Source organism: Macrobrachium nipponense, chromosome 2 (genome assembly GCF_015104395.2).
Source record: "Macrobrachium nipponense isolate FS-2020 chromosome 2, ASM1510439v2, whole genome shotgun sequence".
Lineage (NCBI taxonomy): Eukaryota > Metazoa > Arthropoda > Malacostraca > Decapoda > Palaemonidae > Macrobrachium > Macrobrachium nipponense.
In genome coordinates, this window is record NC_087201.1 from 101274801 (window position 1) to 101296760 (window position 21960).

Sequence of the window (21960 nt, forward strand, 5' to 3'; positions counted from 1 at the left end):
TCTCCGTGTTCCTTTGTTTCATAGGCTGTCCCCAGAAACACTTGTATTTGGTCCATGACCGACATTTTGTGTAATGACAAATCCCCTTTATTGAAATCTAACAAGGCTTTTGCCTCTGTGAACGCCCCTGCGTCATTTTTAATTCCCTTGGCGTTTAAGAAGTTATTCACCCCCTCACTGGTTGGGACAGAACGCCATCAACAATGCCCCGAAAAGGGTTAACTCCCGCACTTATATTAGTTATCCTAAGCACCAAAGTTTGACTGTTACCTGCTTTGGCCATTTTTTCTTCTTTAGGGGGACTCATGATTCAGGATTCTCCCTGTGGCGGGATGCACTAAAGCAACCCCCACACCCTTGATCCCCCTTACAGACAATAGTCTCCTCACTACACAACTTTCTACTTACGGTATCTGTAACCAGACTCTTGGATAAAAGGATATTTAAACTACTCAAATACCTTAATATTATATTTCCTAACATATAACACTTAAAAACCAATAACCAAGCAAACCCACAACCTAACATAAACGAACTTAACCCAAGATTATATGACACATACATAAGCGGCCTTATAGGCAAATAGTGCCTCCAGCACTCCAGCTATGACACTTGAGCCACAGTACCGTGGCCAACGGTACTTCCATGTCAATCGTATTATCTGCAGTTAATGTCCATCCAAATTCGTTCAGTCATCAACTTCAGGAATATCTATCCTCCAAGAATGATTCCACTCTCAATTCCAAGGTCCAGCCATAGTCGTTGTCATCAATATCAATCTTATATCCTTGGTCACAATAATCAAGGTTCGTTCCGAGACGTCAACATCAATCGTACAATCATCCAAGAGCAATCCAATCTGTTATCCAATTCCATGCAATAGTCCACAATCCAATGCTATATGGCGGGAGACAAGGGGACAATAACTCCTTATCTACAGCTTAGGTGGTGAGCACTGTATATAGAGGAAGGTTAAGGAGGAACTGCGGCTCTGTAAAGAAACGTCAACCATCACTAACATTCAAAACTAACTAAATAAATAAATAAATAAACAATTACAACCTAATCCTATCACTCACATTCACACTAAAAAAACAAAAGTATTTACTGTCAAAACCAAGACAAAGATAATCCAAAGAAAGATAAATAATTCAGGCCGAAAACACATTCCCTTTCTGCTGCAGCCAGAACCAAAAAAAGCACTCACTCGAAACACTCGCTATCGTACTAAACTACAAAACAATAAACAGTACCTCAATTATACTCGCAGTTGTTTCTATCACAAACCACCTCTCTCTCTCTCTCTCTCTCTCTCTCTCTCTCTCTCTCTCTCTCTCTCTCTCTCTCTCTCTCTCTCTCACTAACTGAAGAATTTGGCATCACAGAAAATTCAATCCTCCACAGCCCTGACATCAATAACATTAATCTATTTATCCCCACATAAACCACCAACACCAGAGTAATAATGTGTCAGTCCTCAATAAAAGAAATTGCATACACCAATTCCCAATAAATTGCTATTCCCAAACAAATATCTCTCAACTTTACGGGAGGAGATCCACTCTTTCCATTTGAAGGCCAGGTTTTCAGATGATCCAAATGTGTGTCATTGCATAGCAAATGGAAAGAGGTGAGAGAGTGAAAGAAAGATGAGAGGCAGACCCTTGCTTCTCCCTCATATTTCCTGACTTTGCACGATCACTTAGCCAGCAGCACTCTTTCTCACACTTGCTCACATACAAAAATGAAAGACGTCGTACCGCATATTCCTATGCATTGCACTTGACAGCAAACCACAAAAAAAAAAATTAAATAGAAATGAAATACACTTGTGAGCAAATTTTTGACATACAAAAAAAGCAATAATGGAAGGAAATATTTAACACTTACGTCCTGATTAAGGAACGGCACCTTAAACACATTAAAGTTGTCTGCTCCCGCATTAGTGAGTATATATATGATTACACTTGTGATCGCGAGTAATTATTACACGGGTAACCCCTGTAAGACAGTCCCACCATAATTATTATACCAACACTCATCATACCTACACACAATGAACATTGTCATTGCCTTAGAAGGCTGGCTGACTCTTCAACTACTCTAATTTTGCTGACTTCAACACCTTTGACAGCAGTAGAGGGAGAGTTGCCAAAAATACATAACTATAATCCCTATTTCCTAACATCTACCTCATCCCCGAACTAAAATATAATTCCAAGTCTCTCCAGAAATGTAATCCATAGGCCTAATTGCCCTTTACCGCTGCCACCAACTGTTCCGAGGTCAAATGACCCCATTTAACTCAAAGGAGAAAACTCCTAATTGACAGCAAGACCTACCTTTGCTGATTCCCATTGCCTGCCTTCCCTGTAGCTAGCTGAAAGTCAATATGAATCTTAGGCGAATTGAAACTCTCGCTATACGAAAATATAATCTTTATTTCCCAAAATAACTAACATGAAAAATGAAATAGTAAAGTGAATTAAAGAAATCCCAAAAAGATCATTAAAACTCTATTACTCTTCTATGTAATCATATTGGATGAAATGAATTAAAGACTCCCAAAATCATTTAGGCACCATTACTACCTTGCATAACCATATCCCCATTGTCAAATGATTCTGAGTCTTTATCAATAAACGTGAGATAAAAGTCTATAGAGTTCATTATTAGGTAGCAACAATTGAATCCATCAGAAAGAAAGAACCATATTTATCAAACACTGAAATACATCACGAGCGCAATGGATAATATGTTCTATAAGTCTTTCAATGTTCTCGGCACTTCCCTGTTCACACTTCCCAAATAGTTTCAAAGTTTCTCTTTCACCTCCTATTGCCTGGTTTCACACTCAATATCTGTCATATAATTCCCCATTAATTACCATACCAGAGATTTTATCTCATTCCTTGACTTCTAACAGATGTAAGAACGCATGCATGCAAAACCCCCGTATTCGCGGGCTCACACATTCGCGGATTTCTCTCAGGAATGTTCCCCAAATTATTCGTGGAAAATTCGCTGTATTTTTCTTTGAGAAATATCCACAAATTCCTGGTTTTTTTTATCAATTTCATCATAAAATACACTTTTTGAATTAAACTATTATAAAAACCAAATATAAAAATTTTTTGTGTTTTTTTTTTTGAGTTTTAACTAACAAAATAGGGTGTTTTTAGCGTTTTTATAGGGGTTCCAACTATTCGCATGTTCTAACTATTCACTGGGGGGTCTGGTATGCATCCCCCACGAATATGGGGGGACCACTGTACACACGAATGTACGCATGCATTTCTCCTCCGGTGTACATGCATTTTCCATTTCACACACAATCCTTGACCCTTGAACTGGCGCTTGTACATTCCGCTTATTCAGGCCATTTGCACATCTGCGATCTCTTCAATGTGGCAGGGTATGTTTACAAAAATTTATGGAATTCGCTGTTTTGCACGTCTCAAACTAACACTCGAAGTTGAACGATTGTCACGTCGCCACTTGTCACTCTAACATGATTGGAAAGCCCACTGTTATCATGTGCATATCTGGAACATATGTTATAAATGTGTTTCAGAAGATAAAACTGACAGTATTTAAGATTTGAAAATTTCTTCCATTGCCTTTTCATATATTTACCAAGCACTGGATACTTATTTTATTGCACTTAATACATTAGTATATATAATGGTGGTGTTATCATATTACATAGATGCATTTATGGTCAAGAGTCAGTATTGGTGGCTGGTATTTTAATTGGCATTTTTACTTTAATTTTGTTAATACTGTATGTATGCAAAAAATTTAGAAAGAAATGTATATCAGGGAACTTTAAACATCTTTAGCTGACCCCCTAATTAAGTATTCAATAGTCCAAACTATTAAATGGGAATGCATCCCATCATGACCAGTCATAAAGGGAAAATAGTGACACTTTCCAGATTCCACATCCTGCTCAACTTAAGGCCAACTCCCTACATATCTTTCTCATGAGGTGCAGTTGCATATACAGTATATATTGAATTGCCTATAATATCACAAAATTATATCACGTAAAATGTAGATCTGCAAGCGTTAATGGGGAATACTTTAAAAATAAATTATTTGGAGGTTACCTAGAATCCCGAGTTTTATCAAATTTAATAGACATACCGTAAGTTTGCTTTGGCACCTAGTCTTTCATTGCTGCAACTCCCAAGGTCCAATCTCATTTTAAGAGCCAAGGCTTTTGTATACTTCTTTAAGAGTTGAAGCCTCACCACACACTTGGACTTGGCTAAGGAAACATTTTCATGGTGTTCACAACGGTTGGAACACTTCAGTAACTAATACAATGACATTGTACAATGATTCACTTCCCAGTGCAATTGTTCACACTTCACAGTACATTCAACTGTCCAAAGATGCTCAAAATGAGACTGGAATATGGCAAAGTAGATTAAATCATGTATTGTGTGATGTAAGCAAATGCCTGTCTTGGGATCACACATGACTGTCCACAATTCACTGTTGCTTATATTGCCTTTAAAATGAGTAGTCTTATAAATTGCAACTGCAAAAATATGTGCACTGAATTTTAATATATTTTTTAAACAAATACATAATGGTAAAAACCATACATCAAATGTTTGTACCTGCAGGGATTACACACTGTATGGTACCCTGTATTACTGTTTAACAATTTTATAATACCCATAACATAGTTCTGGATCCAGTGTTACTATACTTCCTCAAGTTACCTTTGATTTATAATTGAAGGGGTTATACTCTGTATAGAATTAAATCTTTTATAACAAAAGAGAGAATGCTTCTATCAATCTATTTTTCTTACAGGGGTTTAAAGAATGTGACACAGATATCCATCCAAGAATCTGATCTTGGCATAGTGAAAGACAAGGCTTTTGAAGGCCTGTATAATGTTGGTGAACTGAGGATTATTAATAACAAGGTAAATAACGGTTTCTTCATAACACTTAGATATTTTAGTAGTCTGTAGCATATCCATTTTTATTTGACAAAATATTTGTTACCTTCAGATCTAATAATGTGTGGAAAACGAAAAACTACCATTTTGTTACTAGTATTTTAAGTTTCCATCCCAGTCAGGAATATTAGAAGTACATTAGAGAAATTAATACCTATATGTATTCCTATTCGATTTTGGTAGTAGCTCTATTAAGAGGTCTGCAGTAAACTATTCAGAAAGTAACTGTACAGTAACTGCAGACTTCATAAATATCTACTGACGTTATTTTTCACCTCATAGGTAGATGAACTGGAATCATTAGAGGTCTTGGAAGAATCTAATGTTGATGGAGTCATTGTCCAAGGTAATCATTTTCTTCAAGTCAACAAAGAACAACCCTTTCGCATTCATGCCAACCAACGGACAGTTGTCACAGGTAATGATATTTTTGTGTATTTGTCAGAAGTACTTTCTAAAAAAGAAGCCCATTTAAAAACAACATTTTGAGATCTCACTTGAATTTTTGTAGTCAAAAGTAGCAGTACTTGGGTGTATTATCTGCAAAGAGGACAATGTTAATGCCACATACCTCTTCTATGTTTTGAGTATTTTTCTCATTTTGGGATGTCAGTAGCATTTTGGATTATTATGTTTTAAACAAAATTGCATGGAGTGTGGTTTTCCTTATGCTGTCAATGGTTACTAGGTATAGACCCTTTTTAGAAGAGATCTTGTTTGCAATCCTCCAAAGGTCATTTCATTTGGGAACTTATCTAATAAAGTGGTCACTACATGCTTCTCAAGAACAAGTGTGGGCTAATCATTTGTAAGGCATCAACATGTACATTGTCTAAGGTGCCACGATGTCAACCTGCCCATTTGTATTTCATCCCCTTGACACTGTAAAACTGTGGAACTCTTCTAGCAAAGATGTTGTAGCTAATGCTTCTGAGTATTAGAAGCCGTAGTACCAATATACATACAGTGGTACCTTGAGATACGAAAGGCTCAACTTACGAAAAACTCAAGATACGAAAGCCAATGCGAAAAATTTAACGGCTCTACATACAAAAAGTTTTCAAGATACAAAAGGTTTCTGAAAGTCCGAGATTCGCCCGGATAACAATTTTGAAACTTGTGCCGCGCGCCACCATCTTAGTACTAGTAGACTCGCCACCATCCTGCTCTCCCATTGGTTCCTGATGCTAGTCACCACCATGAAATCCTTCTCTCCTATTGGACAGCATCCCTCCCATCATGCATCTTATGCGTATACGTGGTGGCGTACCTATCTCGGCCTTTTCGTACCAACATCTTTATCGTACACACACGGCATTCGTTCGGTCCAACGATTTCGTTTAGTAACGTAAATTCGTTAGTGATTTCATTGCAGTTCTATTATCATGTTGTGCAAAAACTTTATTGTGTTACTTATACGTAAATTACGTACAAGATAACTTAGTCATGGTTCCCAAGAAAGTTGAAATTCACGGAAAGAAGCGCATGCTCTCTTTGGAGACAAAGATGGAGGTCATCAAGAAGTATAAAGCTGGTATGCCATTGAGTGTGATCGCAAAGGAATACGGTAATAATCCGTGGACAATAGGCACCATCCTTAAACAGAAGGATGCCATCAAAGCAGCTACACCGTCGAAGGGCATCACTATTTTGTCCAGCAAGAGGAGCCACGTGCACGACGAGATGGAACAGCTGCTCCTCGTCCGGATAAAAGACAAAGAAATCGCTGGCGATACGGTAATGGAGACAGCAATCGCCCACAAGGTCAGCGCTATTTTCGGCGATTTGATTGCACAGGCGGAAGACGACGGAGGGGAAGGGACTTCAACGCAAACCCCAGAGTTCAACGCTTCGCATGGCTGGTTCGAGAAATTCCGTAAACGGACTGGCATCCATTCGGTGGTGCGTCATGGGGAGGCAGCCAGCTCGGACACGAAAGCGGCCGAAGCATTTAAGAAAACTTTCGACAAGATGATGACCAAGGAAGGCTACAGTTCTCAGCAAGTCTTCAATTGTGATGAGACTGGCCTTTTTTGGAAAAAAAGGCCTCGTCGGACGTACATCACGGAGGAAGAGAAGAAGCTACCCGGGCATAAGCCTATGAAAGACAGGCTTACGCTTGCACTTTGTTCAAACGCCAGTGGGGATTGCAAGGTGAAGCCCCTACTTGTGTATCATTCCGAGACTCCTCGAGCCTTCAAGGCCCACAAAGTGCTGAAGGAGAAGCTTCCAGTGATGTGGATGGCTAATGCAAAAGCCTGGGTAACAAGGCTTTTGTTCACCGAGTGGGCAAATCTGTGTTTCGACCCAACAGTGAAGAAATTTTTGGAAGAGAAGCGCCTCCCCCTGAAATGTCTGCTGGTGTTGGACAATGCCCCTCCCCACCCTCCTGGCCTCGAGGAAGATATTCTAGCGGAGTATTCCTTCTTCAAGATTCTTTTTCCTCCGCCCAACACCACCCCTCTCCTCCAGCCCATGGACCAGCAAGTGATAGCGAACTTTAAGAAGCTGTACACGAAACATCTTTTCAAGAGATCTACATCACTGATACCACAAACCTCACCTTGCGTCAATTTTGGAAGGAGCATTTCGACATCGTCATTTGCATCCGACTCATCGACCAAGCTTGGCAGGAGGTTTCGAGGCGAACCTTGAATTCCTCGTGGAGGAAACTCTGGCCTGATGCCGTATCCGCCCGAGACTTCGAGGGATTCGACGTGGGCGAAGCTGGTGCTGCAGAGTCCGAAACAGTTGGCGATCTTGAAACTGTTTTGGAACCAGATCTTGACGAGATCGTTGCACTCGGCAAGTCCATGGGGCTGGTCGTCGACGAGGACGACATCAACGACCTTTCTCGAGGACACAGCACCCAAGAGGAGCTTACGACGGATGACCTGAAGGAGTTGGAGGCCATGCAACATAACGTCGTTCAAGAGGAGTTCTCTAGCAGCGACGAGGAAGAGGAGGAGGAGCCTATGACAATGGCAGAAATTAAGGATGTTCTAGCCACTTTTCATAAAGTGCAATCGTTTATCGAAAAAAAGACACCCTGAAAAGGCTCACATAGGTCGCATGCTTGCGCAGTTCGATGACGTTTGCCTGAGTCGTTTCAGGAACATTGTGAAAAGTAGGCAGAAGCAATCTTCCTTGGATCGTTATTTTTTAAAGAGGCCTTCAGCATTAGCAGGAGTAAGCAAAAAGGAAGAACCAAGTGATAAAAAACAGAAAGTTGAAAGCATAAAGGAAGAACCAAGTGATGAAAAACAGAACGTTGAAAGTGGTGATGAAGTTGAAATTCTGTAATATAAAAAATATATATATAAAAAAAAAACGTAAAAGTAAAAAAAAAAGTTAAAAATCAAAAAAAGAAAAAAAATATTTTAATTTTTAGTTTTTTGTAAAGTTAAGTGTTCAGTTTTGTTAATGTGTTTCGTAAATTTTAGTTTTATAGTTTTCCTTAAATTTTTTATGTGTTTTCGTAAAGTTAAGTGTACGTACGTACGTACGTTATCTGCCGTTTGTCCTCCTCCTCCTCTGCCACCACTATAGGAGATAGCCTCACTCAAAAGGTAAGCTTCCACATTTTACGTTACAGTAATAATATTTCTTGTACACTAATATACACTTTATTTACAGGTTTTGCATTTTTATTATTATTTTATTTATTGAATGGTCCAAATTGTTGTAGAATTTCATTGTTTATAGGTCAATTTAGCTTTATTATGAAATTTACTGGGGTGTTTTTGGAGGGCTTGGAACGGATTAGTCATTTTACATGTAAAATGTGGTCCAAGATACGAAAACCTCATGATACGAAAGGCGCCTCGGAACGGATTAATTTCGTATCTCGAGCTACTGTAAAAGTAAAATGCCTCATTGCCTCTGTATGTCAGTACGTATAATCATTATTTATGCTTACAAAGCATTTGCCTGGTTGTTGATTTATTTCCATATTTTCCATTTGTCTTATTGTTGATTTATTTACATATTTTCCACTGTCTTAATTTTCCTATATGACCATTCTGTTGTGTGGAAGTTTGCTTGCTGAGTTGATGCCTTTATTGGCTTGGGTGCAGATGCTTTTTTGCACAATAATAACAGTAATAATAATTTTAGATCAGACTAAAAATATTCCATGACACCTAAAGGTTTAGCTTGGGATGTAACAAATAAAATGCTTTGAACTTATTGTACTACATATGGAAGTGCATGGTACTTGTTGATATTGATTATAGACTAGATTGTATAGGTTCAGGACTACTTTACCTGTTTTATCTGCTTTTAATGCTGATGTTTAATTCCAGTAGTACATATGTATGTACTTGATAGTTCCGCTATTAATTTTTTATATAAAAATTTTTCAATTATACCTTTTTTTTCATTTAATATAAAATGTATGTAACTCTGTCTGTTTGTGTACTAAATACATTATTGGAATTTGAAGAGAGGATAAACAAAACAAAATTTGTCCAATAGTACTTATTTATTCCATGGGATAGAATACTTTAACTTCATTGACGTGTGGCACTATGCAAATGAGTTTGGCTGGTCAAACTCATATGTAACGTTCAAAGCTGGTCATACACGCAATGAATCCATTGAAGTAATTCTATAATCCTAGAAAAGATAAATGGAGTAGAATTATATAACCTTTTAAAGAGAAAAATCATAAAGCTGTGCACAATGCTGTTTTGAAAGCACTACAGACATACAGTACACTTAATTCACACCTTCATTAAGCATGAAACTAAAGATGGGCAGTTAGTAAGTTTCAATTTCCTACATTTTAACTGTATAAATCTTAAACATCAGCACTTGAGATTTAAATCTGACAGCACAGACTTATATTTTTATTTTATCATACTGAATTATATTTGACATCACCACACTATAGTTTTCTAGTAAAATTTAAATATTTTCCCCAAAATTTTGGGGAAATACTATTTGTAACACAAACGTTTTTCCAAATAAGTAATAAGAGTAAAAGCAGACTTGGGGCAAGAGGATTCTTTCCCTTGCCTGCAAATTTACTTGGTTTTCCTTCACCTTTCTTATGCAGATGTGGCATTAGCATACAGGCTGACAAAACCCCCATTACTTACCAGGTCTCTTAAAGAAAAATGCTTGCCACAAAATCCCATGCCTTTTTGGCAGGGAAAGCAGGTGTGTTTGAGGACACTCAGAAGCTATCAAAAATAGGGTTTTCTTTGCCAAAACATGACAGTTTTATAATAAAACAAAGTTTTCATTATACTTACCCAGTAATTACATAGCTAAGAGTTTCACTTTACCGCCAATTAAAACTGAAATTCATAGGTCGCGCTAATTATCTGTTTTGGTTAGGTAACAATGCCTTGCCCACTTTTGGGGAAAGAGAGGGACAACTTGGCAAAGATATCAGTTTGTTTTGTGCCTCTTAAAATCCATGCATGGGCAGAGGGTGGGCCCCAATCGTGTAATTACTGGGCAAGATATAATTAAAACTTTGTTTTATTAGAAAAATGTCACTTTCAGTTAAGAAACTTACCCAAAAATTACATGTTGGTTCCCACAATGAGGGAGGTGGGATGCATGGACACTGCTACCCAAAAACAAGTTATGTTAATGAATTTGAGAATAGAAAATTTTGCCAATATTTAAGAGCATGTTTGTTGTTTCCTTACCTGATGAGAGAGGTGCTGCAGATACTGCCTCTGGGTAGCACTCGTCTTATCATGTAGTGACGTGGCTGTAGAGCTGTGGATGCCTAATACTTTAGTGAGAAACTTTGCAGTAAAGGACAATCCCAATAGCTAGCAAAGATAAGCAATTTCCCCCTGCCCACTGCTCAGTACAGTCAGACCTCAGTTTTTGTATGTTTTGGTTTTCGTAGACCTTTTTCTACAAAATTTTGTTGCGGTCATTGCACATTTTCTCCTTTTTTGTACACTTGGAAATGCTCCATCAGGAGCCCAGCGTGTGTTCGGTCCCTATATAAAGCATCTCATCTTCTTTCGTGACCCATTCTGCTTTTGTTTGTTGTTTTTGTGCTTTTTTATTCGAGTGCAACTGCTAAATAAGCCATCATGGGGTGAAAAGAAAAGTAGATTGTAAAAGCCTGGAAAATAAATGCCCATTACTCCCCTCTGTGGCCTCCTTCTCGATGAGAGATGACACTTTGTTTGCAAATGGCCAAAAACTTCCTTGATTCTGAGGAATAAGCTATCAAGATGATGGGAGTGCCGACTAGGGGAGGCTTCTTTAAAAAAGGGATAATGTATCCCTCTTTTAGTACATTTATTATCTAGGGCTCTGTGCCCTTGTCCTTCCAACAATCCCAAAACCATTGGAGCCTGGCTCCGACTTAGGTATGAAGGATGACATCCTCACTTGCAAGATGATGATCTCGACGAGAAATTCTTGATCATGCGTGATGAGAAATGAACATTCTCTGGAATGGGGAAAGATCTATGAAAAGGCTGTGATTGAGTAGGGAGAGACTCTAGTGTTAACAGAAGGAGTTTTCCTAGGCCTTCTAGATGACTGCAACAATAGATCTTGATTGCTCTTCTTCTACAAGTCTGAAGCAATACTCAGAACCATAGCCTGGGGAAAAAGATGTCCCTTATTTAAGGGAGAATACAGAAGCAATGATCTCTGTGATGGAGTGCTTCCTAGCCGTATATAAGCACCAAAGTTCTTGTGAGAGTTCCCAATATGCAAATGGCGGCCAACTCCTGGGAACCATTCCTAATACCCTTATTGATATAAGATACAACTCCTAACCAGTCCGAGGAGTAATTCTCAGGTAACTCGGAGCAATCCTTTATCTTCTGAGACATGGTGTCAACAGCCCAGTCCAAAAACCGCACCACTTTGAAAACTTTGAAGATATTCTTCAAAAGATGAGTGAGTTCCAAAGTAAAAAACATAACCTTTGCTAAAGAAAGGGCTGACCATCTAGCAGAATCCACCTAACCTGAAAAGTCTCCTTGGGAGGAGACAGACACTCCCAGGGAAGGACCTTCCCCTGTTGCATACGACAGGTATCTCCTCCTTGACAATCTAAAGGGAGGAAAGCTAAAGGCGGCCCTGCCTTGTTCTCTCTTCTCTGCAAGTGTTCCTTTCACTTCATTGAGCCCTTCGCCAAAAACGAAAGTACCATCTTGTGCAGTCTGGAGGAAGAAGAAGGTTACATATCCATGATAAAAGTCTAAGCAGGCGACAAAAGGAGCTGCTGGTGAAAAGAAATCCAAAAAGGTGGCTAGAGGAACCTCAGTAAAGAAGTGTAGGTAGAAGAAGGGGCTTCTTGGTCCTCTAATGCTTCATCATCAGAGGAAACAACAATGAGCCTTGGGCACTGGAGGGGCACCAACATCCGAGAGGCAATCTGAAGAAAAACATTCCGGGCTGCCTCAGTGACTGCAAGATAAGAGCTCAGGATAATTAAACCTTTTAACAGGAACAGCCAGAGGAAGCAATACGTCCAAAGTGCTTTTCTCTAAGGAACGAGACTTCTTCCCTAATTGCCACTGACGTTGAGGGGAAGAATCCCCTGAACTGGACAAACTATGCACATCTGTGGACAGTGTGTGCAAATCAAAGGTTTCCTTGGTCAGGCGTCTATTACAGTCTTTAACACAATATCTAAAACTAGACAAAATTGAGTCTGACATCGTCAAAGTAAGTAGTCAAAATCTATAACAAAGTCTCTACAGAGAGCCTAACACTATCTGAATAATGCCGAATTGGCCAACAAATGAAAATACTTCACCAATCGTGATGAAAAAACAACCAGAAAAGTCCAAAAATTCAGAACAAACTGTAGCTGACAACCAGTGTATAGCAAGCAGTAACAAAATGATTTCTGCCAAGTTGTTCCTCTCTTTCCCCAAGAGTGGGTGGGGCATTGCTACCTACCCAAAACAGAAAATTAGTGCAACCCGCGAATTTCAGAATTTTAACTACGGGACATGTGAAACTCCTAGCTATGTAATTACTGGGTAAGTTACTTAATTAAAATCTATTTAATAGCATAGCTGCTGTTAGTCCTCAAAGGACATACAAAAGAAATCGATAGATGACAAAAATGACTAGCTTCTGATTAAAAAATCCCAACAACTAAGATGAAAAAAAAAGGCCATAGTAAAGTCAAGAGAGTTTTTGCTTAGCTTCTCTTGTTCAGAATATCCACAAGGGTTTAACAAGGAAGGCTAGGAAAAAACAAGAACCTATGAACTATGCGTTATTCTATGTGTTTCTGAAGTGACATACCTAATTCTGTTGGGTTGGGATACAGGATTATTCCACCCATTCCTTGCTAGGTTGGGATATAGGATTAAAGCACCCATCCCAGGCTGGGTTGGGATATAGGATAATTGCACCCATTCTAGGCTGGGTTGGAATATACTAAGATTATTACAACCATTCGAGGCTGGGTTGGAATACAGGATTAATGCATCCATCCGAGGCCGGGTTGGAATATAGGATTAATGCATCCATCCCAGGCCAGGTTGGAATATAGAATTACTGCATCCATCCCAGCTGGGTTGGGATATAGGATTATTGCACCCATCACAGGCAAAATCTTACAGTACCATGCTTCAAGAAGGCCCATTGCTTTCCACTAAGGCAGCTATGGGGTCAGGGCTTACCATACCACCAACCAAAACAGTTTGAGGAACATTTTCTCAGGTGATTACCTTGTAAACTCAAGGATTTCTACATAAATGCCTCGAACAAAAGCAAGAAATGCACCCACCCTCTAGATGTCATGCAAAACATGGTGGGGTTCTGCTTTGCTAATAAGTGGCACTACGAAAATTCTCAGTCCATGCAAAGAAAATGACTTGTTTGTGATAGGATATGAGGAGAAAAAAAAAGGACCATTCGGGACATTTGCCACATCTTGGTAAACATGGAGTGCTTGGACCAGGCATAATGTCTATGTAATTTTGAGTTCCCATAGAAGAATAGGGAATTTATTTTTCAAAAGGTCATCATTCCTGGCCAGGCATAAAAACCCAGGAGACAGCAGTGATGGCTAGGTAGGTGGGTGATGAAACATTCCCATCTAACAGAGCCAGAATGTCAAGTTGGTAAAAAAAAAACTTTTTGAGCACTTAGTAGTTACTTGATTCAGGGACATAGTAATGGGAATCCTTTACAGGACCCAGCCTTTGCAGTGCAGAGGACAAAAAGGGAATTAAAAACTTGTGTACTATTTGAATCAATGCCACACCCACAAAGCAAGAACTTTGATATAGAATTATTGTGCCCATACCAGGCAAGATCTTAGAGTTACAGTACCATGGCATCAAGAAAACCCTTTGCTTTCCACAAAGGCAGCTATAGGGCCAGGGCTTACCATACCACCAACCAACGCACAGTTCAAGGAACACTTCCTCGAACAATTACCTTGTCTGTTCAAAGACTTCATAAGAAATGTCTAAACAACAGAGGGATGCACCAACCCTCTGGATGCCGTGCAAACCATGGTGGGTTCTGCTTTGCAAATGCCTCCCAAATACCGAAGTTTCTCTCAGAAAAAATTGAGGAAACAAATACTAACAATCTTTCACTGATCTTGGTTGTTATCATAGGATTATGTACAGAAATCTTTTGACAGTCTTGAAACTGTGGAAACAAATAACAATCTTTCACTGATTTGAGATGCGATCAAAGAAATACAGGAATCATTTGACAGATTTACAGCAAGCCACCAGACTCCTTTGAAAGAGGTATCTATTATTTCCTCACCTCCCAACAACAGGAGAGAAGTGGGGGTGCAATGTGAGGTTGACGTGACTATACCCTCCCAAGTGGGAAATGCCCTCTCTCCCACGGATGAAGTACCCTCATCACCCATAAACATATTGGAGGGGACACGAACTCCCAACCTCCTCTCCCTCCCCAGTGTCCCCAGTAGAAGATAGATCCTCAGTCGAGATCACCAGCCATCATGAGTCTTCTGGTGAATGATGATGATAATGATCATAATAGGATTGGCAGCTGGCAAACATAGCCAACAATCATGAATCACCTTGCCCAAAACCAGAGAAGAGATGTCATGTTGTTATTCACAATTTGGACTCTCTTCAGTAAAGCTAGACACCATAGTAGAGAGTAAAGCTTCTCACAGGCTCTGACCCTACTATCTTTCACGAAATCTCTTGCAAAGGCGAAAATTTCTGTCCTAATATAAAAAGTCTCAAGATGTAATCTAATCCAGGACCAACCTCCCCCAGGGGTACATACTTACTGACACCCCATACAGAGGTAATGCACAGGCCCACCTTCTACCACAAGTGCCAGCCAACCTCCCACTGCAAGCATCAGCTAACCACCCATCCACCCTGATGATCAACCAGTTCATTTCCCAACTTTGTGATTAGCTGGGGATACATTAGATATAATAATTTCATGAAATATTTTTGGCCTCCAGCAGAACACTCCCCTCCTAAACATGTTCTGCAAAAACTTCAAAGGCATCATTACATTGCAAGAAATGCTCCTGTGGCTACATAACTATGTCATCTGCAGTTCAGTGCATGAAGACTTCAGAGCTTTCTCTACCTCATCAATGCAAGTTACAGATCACATCATAACTGGTCGCCCAAAAGGGCCCATTCATTCCTATGGTACAAATCTTTAGACACTACTATAGTGAATGTGATGACTTATAGGAGTGATAGATAGCTGGGCCTCCAAGTGGCAGTAGGAGTCTCCAAGACCCAAATAATGAATGTTTATATACCATGGGAAAACAAAAATAATTTTGATCAGTGCTGCATGATCATGGATGAGTTACACTGCATTATTCATGACTCTACTACTGATCATATTTGCATAATTGGGGACCTTAATTCTCATCCCACAAAATCACGCTCTCCAAATTAGCGATGTAAAGCTCCTCCCTCCCTCTCCCTATACCTACGTACAAAATAGAACAGACACAATTGCTGGGCTACTGCATCACGTCTCCACACCATGATTCAATAGTGACCTACATCTGCTACAATCTTGCAACAGGCTACGATCACATCCCCTAAGAGATGTCTTCAGTATCCCATCCCTCCCTACCATGAACCCCCAACTGATTGCCTACCAGCTGTTCACTGGGACTTTAAAAACTACCAGAAAACCAGATCTTTTAGGTGACCACAGAAAGTAGGTTGTAGTTAATAGCACAACCAGCAGATGCCTCACTTTGCACTAACTCTAAATGTAGAAATGACTACCGCAGGAGAGATCTAAAAGAATTCTATTCGAATATAATATCTGCTGTGGTTGCCTCTGGCAGGGATACCTTTAGATTTCAGCAAGAAAACTCTTGTAACATACCTGGCTGGAATGACTTGGTTAAAGATCTGTATACACATTCAAGAGAAATGTTTTTACTGTGGAGCCATATGGAGGGAAGGACTGCATTGCTAATGAGACAGGCGAGAGCACAGTTCAAACTTGCTTTTGAGTACTGTCAAATAAATGAAAAGCAACTAAGCGCTGATGCTGGCAATTAACCTAGTCTTTGGAGTGACATTCAATCCCTAAATCCCAAAACTAAGGAGCTATCACAGAGAGTAGAAGCCTACGGTGACAAGGCTATCACAAGAATGTGGAGCGATCACTTCAGCGCTATCCTGAATTGTATACTACATGATCAAGACTCCCAAAGGAAAGTACTGGATAACCTCCTTACTAATAACTAAATTTCATTTTGCCAATTGTATTATGCCAGCTAACATCAGCAGTGCCATAAACAACTTGCCTAACAATAAATCACCCATCATTGATGGTCTTTCTGCAGAAGCTTTCGTATTCTGCCACCCGATAATTTACATTTTGCTAGCTGGCCTATTCAATGCATGCATAATTCACCAGTTTCTCCCAAACTCCCCACTCTTAATTCACTTAATATCATTAATCAAATACTAAAAGGATGCACTGACTCTGGCAATTACCACCCAATTGCATCTCAATGATATTTAAGTCAGTTCTTCTACACACAACTGACAACCAGTTAGAGTTAAAACAAACCACTCTACCAACACCTGCATCTACATCCTGAAAGAATTGCTGCACTATTACGTACCTATCATCAGTTTCTCCTGTTTTCCCATGTTTTGTAGATGTGAGAAAGCATTTAGCTGAGTAAACTGCCTGAAGCTTTTATCTGAAGCTGCACCAAAGAGGCACACCTCTGTATTTAACTGGCATTTATTCATACGCAAAACAAACCCTAGGTCTTTACGACAAGATTGTTTCCCCGCCCAAGCTGGTAACCGGTCAGTACAATTGGAGATTGAAAAGCAAGGAATCTGTGACCTCTGGCAACCCTGATCGTCTGGTGTGTTATGGAGCTGACAGCTATGCATCTATGCTGTGACTCATCAGTCTTTTCCCAACCGCCCTGGAGATATGTACGCCTAAGCTTTCTCCTCCCCAAGCCGGTCATTTTTGCCCTTTCCCCTTCTGTGTGGGTTGTGTGTGTGAGTGCATTTTGGATATGGATTCCTCTGGATCTTAGAGGGTTCATCAGTGCATGAGCCCGGGGCATTCGTGGATTCCCGTGCTCAAGGTTTTTGGCATCTGTAGCAACCAACCCACATTCGATATGCAGTAGGTGCAGAGCGAATTTTTGTACTAACCCCTGTGTAGTGTGTCGGGCATGGCCTATCCTTCAGTGGAAACTGTTTTATAGTAAGAGAGAGCATTGTAGAATGTTGATGCTTCCATCTTGGGAAGGCTATTCTCCTCCTCATCAAGATTCTGCAGCTTCTCCTGTTGACACTCGGGGCTGGTACTGGGGTTAGTTAGATCTCTTTCCTTTTCTTCCATTGATTTGTCGTTGGAAGTATCAGGAAGACATAACAGTAATCTTTTGATTAACATGCCTTCTTCACCTTCAGGTTCCATTTTGTTTCCTGGAAGGGAAGATTTGACATCTAATAATAACCCTGTTTCAGGAGAAGCAGCATCCAAGATGGCGGCACTGTGGGTGTTTCTGGGGCTGCTGGGCCCACCATCTTGGGAGGGTTTGTTGTTGCATTTTCTAGAATCCTGTACTCCTCCTCCTATCCCCATAGCAGTCCCTCCCCCACAGGGCCTCTTCTTTGTGGAGGCGTGGGTACTCCCCCCCCCCCCCCCCTTTCGGCCCGATAATGCCATCACAGTTGCTGCCCAGTATTCCTCCGCTGATGCCCTCTTATGTTCCTCTGCTGATGAGACAAACAGCTCACACTGACTTGGGCGATATCGTGACATCACTCGAGACACCCTTCCAACCCATGACGTCAGATGCAGAGGTCAGCCATCTTCCAAGATCTATGACATCATCCCTTCCAGCCATGATGTCATCATCTTCACTCGAAGAGACGTCTGAGACGCTGTTTCAGTCACTTTTCAAGAAACTAGACACTGTGCTGGAGAGTAGGCTAACTGCCTTAGCACCGAAGAAGAAGAGCAGTAAGAGGAAGGCATCCACCACCCCAGTGACTTATAAGAAGCGTCGTAGGAAGGAGAGCGTCTCGTCCCCGACACCGTCACCCTCACCTCCTGCACAACGGACCAGACGTTGGAGAGTAAAGGACTTTGTGGCATTCCCATCACCAAGTGAGAGGAGTATTTCTCCCACTACCCTTCAATGATCTCCCATTCACATACATGTACATGAAGGGAGAGTAGAAGTTGGGAGCAAAGATGGAGGAAGGAAGACTTCCTTGACTTCCATATATCAAGGAAGCTTGGCGTCATCATCTTCCCTGCAGGATCTAGTGTCTCCAGATGACGTCCATGACTGTTTTAGTGGGGAAAGTGAGAGGAATATGACTTCTCCCCACACGTACGTCATCGTATGTACAACATGAAGAGCAGAGGGTTATTTCTTCCTCATCATCTGCTTCTGTTCCTGTTTGTTGCCGCAAGGACCATAAGGCACCGGTCAAGAGGTCGAAGGCCCCTTCAATCAGGAGTAGCAACGACCATCGGAGACGTTCCTTATCCAGGGAGCAGTCACGTTCTCCTTTATATGAACAAACCCCTAGTTCCTTGCACGTTCGCAGACACAATCCGCCGCATGGACGTGTTGGTCCACACTTATGTGAACCGTTGCACGGATGTATACGTGACTCCTCGTAAGAATCAGTTCATGGATCACATAGACATAGCCTAATAATATCAAGATCGGGTGAATGTAGAGAACCATCCATCGCAAGATCTATGGTGTTAAGTGTAACGAAATGCAGGGATGATATTGACAAGCTTATTTCAGTACCTCATCAAGCGCCAGTACCGGAGCAGGAAGAAGGAGAGACACAGGAGTTTCTTTCTACATTTGCAAAGGTTATTGGACTCATTAGCGAGTTCAACAACCTGGAAGGTAAAACACAGTCAACAGTGGCCCTGACAGGGATAGAGGCTCTGCTGGGAGCCAGAAACAATACCAAGATGTCATTCGAGTTACCACTGTCACAACATGCCCAGTTGGTATTGCACAAGATAAACAAGCTGGTGTCAGACCTGGATGGATCTCTGCAGGCATCAAGAACATTCAAGTTCCTTCCACCTCCCCTTGGCCGTCATAAAAAGTACTACTCTACCAATGTAGTACACTTAATGCCGCGCCACCTTAACCCTGACGTAATTTGTCTGAAACCTGGCCTTACCTTGGAACAGATTAGGTCAGTAGGCCCAGCATTTTCTTCCCAGGAAGCACGACATTGGAAGTTATGGCAGCATCATTTTTCAGACAGTATCATGGCTGGACTGGTAGTTCACTGCCATAGTCAGGATCGCATCCAAGAGTACAACAAGTGGAGTAGTGAGCCCCTCGTCACTCACAGATATTCTGTAGTCAGGACCCAAGACGATTTCGTACTTGGCTCACCTGAGTGGTAACTTATGGGCCAATCTCCTATTGGCCAGGAGGGACGCAGCACTCTCCAAGGTGGGGAGCTCAGTGATCCTGACTCTGTATGGGCCCTCAGGAATGGGGATATGTTAGATTCACAGTTCCTGTTCCCAAGAACGGAGTTGGAGGAGGCAATCAACCGCCAACAGGCTGATATCAAAGACAGGTTTGTAGGTAAAGCAAGCGGTATCAAAGTCGGGAGCAAGATCACAACGCCCTCCTCCTCCTCCTCCCCAAAGGCAGATGAGAAGACCATCACTGGTGAGAATCATGAAGAATTCAAAAGCGTTTTAATTTTACAAGCAACCTCACAAACCAAGCCCAATAAACAGCAGGGCCCCTTTCAATCCAGAGGATTCAAAACGGGAAGGGGTGCAAGAGGTAGGGGCAGAGGGAGACAGCAATAGAGTGGGCGCCTGTCCCTCTCTGTTGCCATGGGTAAGGGGATGCCTGGCAAGCCGATGGGCCAGGTGGCAAAATCACGGAGCACAGAAATGGGTAATAATGTCCTTCGGGTGGGATATCCACTACCATTCGAACTTCCCCCTCCCCTCTCGGACAAACCCCTCCTCAACCTTACATATTCCTAAGGATCGCCAAAATTCTTAGCTCTTCGAGAGGAAGTGTCAAAGATGATAGACAATGGGGCAATAGATGAAGTAGAGCATCACACACCAGGGTTTTACAGTCGTATCTTCCTGGTGGCAAAGGCAACGGGCAATTGGAGACTAGTAATCGACCTGTCATCCCTGAATCTGTACATCAGTAAAACGAAGGGTTCAACTTCTGAGATACCTCGACGACTGACTAGTGTTAGTGAGTTCCAGGGAAAAGCTACTTCAGGACAGGGACCAACTCCTTCAGTTTTGTCAAGAGCTAGGTATCATAATAAACCTAGGGAAGTCAAACCTAGTTCCCAATCAGAGGGCGCTTTACCGTCAGACCAGAGATTAGAGAAGTTGCGTCTAATGGCACGCAAATTCCTCTCACAACCAGACCAACTGGCTCATCAGGGGATTTTGTCTTCCCTGGAGAAGCTGTTCCCGCATGGTCAGTTACATCTTCGGTCACTTCACTGGAGACTGAAGGAATTCTGGTCTCTGGAGGGAGATTCCCCTTTGCAGAGAGTACCACTATCAGAGGAAGTGCAACAAGATCTTCAGTGGTGGTTGGACAATCGGAACCTCTCACTGGGAGTGCCTCTACATTCTCCCTTCCCGGACTTTTTGCCATTCTTGGATGCCTCCAGCTTGGGCTGGGGTGCTCACATGGGAGAACTATTAGCCACAGGACTTTGGGGTGCAGAGGACAAACATCTGCATATCAACATTCTGAAGTTGCAAACAGCCTTTCTGGGATTGAGAGTGTTTTAGGAAAAGGTAGAAGGACACTCAGTGGTTCTGATGTCAGACAATACCACAGTGGTCACCTATGTGAACAAGCAGGTAGGCCTAATATCACATCAACTGCATTCACTGACAGTCAACTTACACCAGTGGGCAGTGGACAACTTGGTGGAGCTATCGGTGAGATACATTCCAGGAAGGAAGAATGTAGTGGCTAACAAACTGAGCCGTCAGAACCAGATCCTAGACTGTTTCAAGTGTGGGGGAGACCACTACTGGATCTCTTTGCAACGCGCTTCAACAGGAAGCTTCAGGTGTACTGTTCGGTGGTGCCAGACCCTCAGGCTCTGGCAGAGGATGCCTTTCTACATCCCTGGGATGACAACAAAGTATAAGCTTCCCTCCATTTTGCCTGATCCGCCAGGTCCTGAATAGAGTAATGGCCACTCGGAATAACATTAGGGGCACCTCTGTGGCCTCAAGCAGAGTGGTTTCCAGACCTCCTGACTCTACTGTCAGAGGTTCCAAGGAGAATTTCCCCCCCCCCCCCATGGCAACAACTTCTGCGGCAGCCTCATGTAGAAAGATTTCACCAGGCGGTAGTCCTTCTCTCTTCACGGGTGGAGACTATCAAGCATCTCCTCCATTAAAATGGCCTTACTCAGCAGAAAGCGTGAAATATCTCCACCTACCTCAGAACTTCATCAGCAGCAGCAGTATATCAGAGAAAATGGACAATATAG

General features: G+C 41.5%; 1 protein-coding gene and 2 long non-coding RNA genes across 3 annotated transcripts in view; 1 reads left to right on the forward strand and 2 right to left on the reverse strand.

Moving 5' to 3' along the window:
* The window catches only part of LOC135220852 (leucine-rich repeat and immunoglobulin-like domain-containing nogo receptor-interacting protein 1), a 474574-nt gene that overhangs the window by 53283 nt on the left and 399331 nt on the right, over positions 1 to 21960 (reverse strand).
* The window catches only part of LOC135220853 (uncharacterized), a 31309-nt gene continuing 13180 nt past the window's right edge, over positions 3832 to 21960 (forward strand). Inside the window, exons 1-2 of the long non-coding RNA XR_010315803.1 lie at positions 3832 to 4945; positions 5264 to 5399. This is a non-coding gene — a long non-coding RNA (uncharacterized LOC135220853). The remainder of the gene's footprint in view (positions 4946 to 5263; positions 5400 to 21960) is intronic.
* The window catches only part of LOC135220854 (uncharacterized), a 59578-nt gene continuing 47063 nt past the window's right edge, over positions 9446 to 21960 (reverse strand). Inside the window, exon 2 of the long non-coding RNA XR_010315804.1 lies at positions 9446 to 9598. This is a non-coding gene — a long non-coding RNA (uncharacterized LOC135220854). The remainder of the gene's footprint in view (positions 9599 to 21960) is intronic.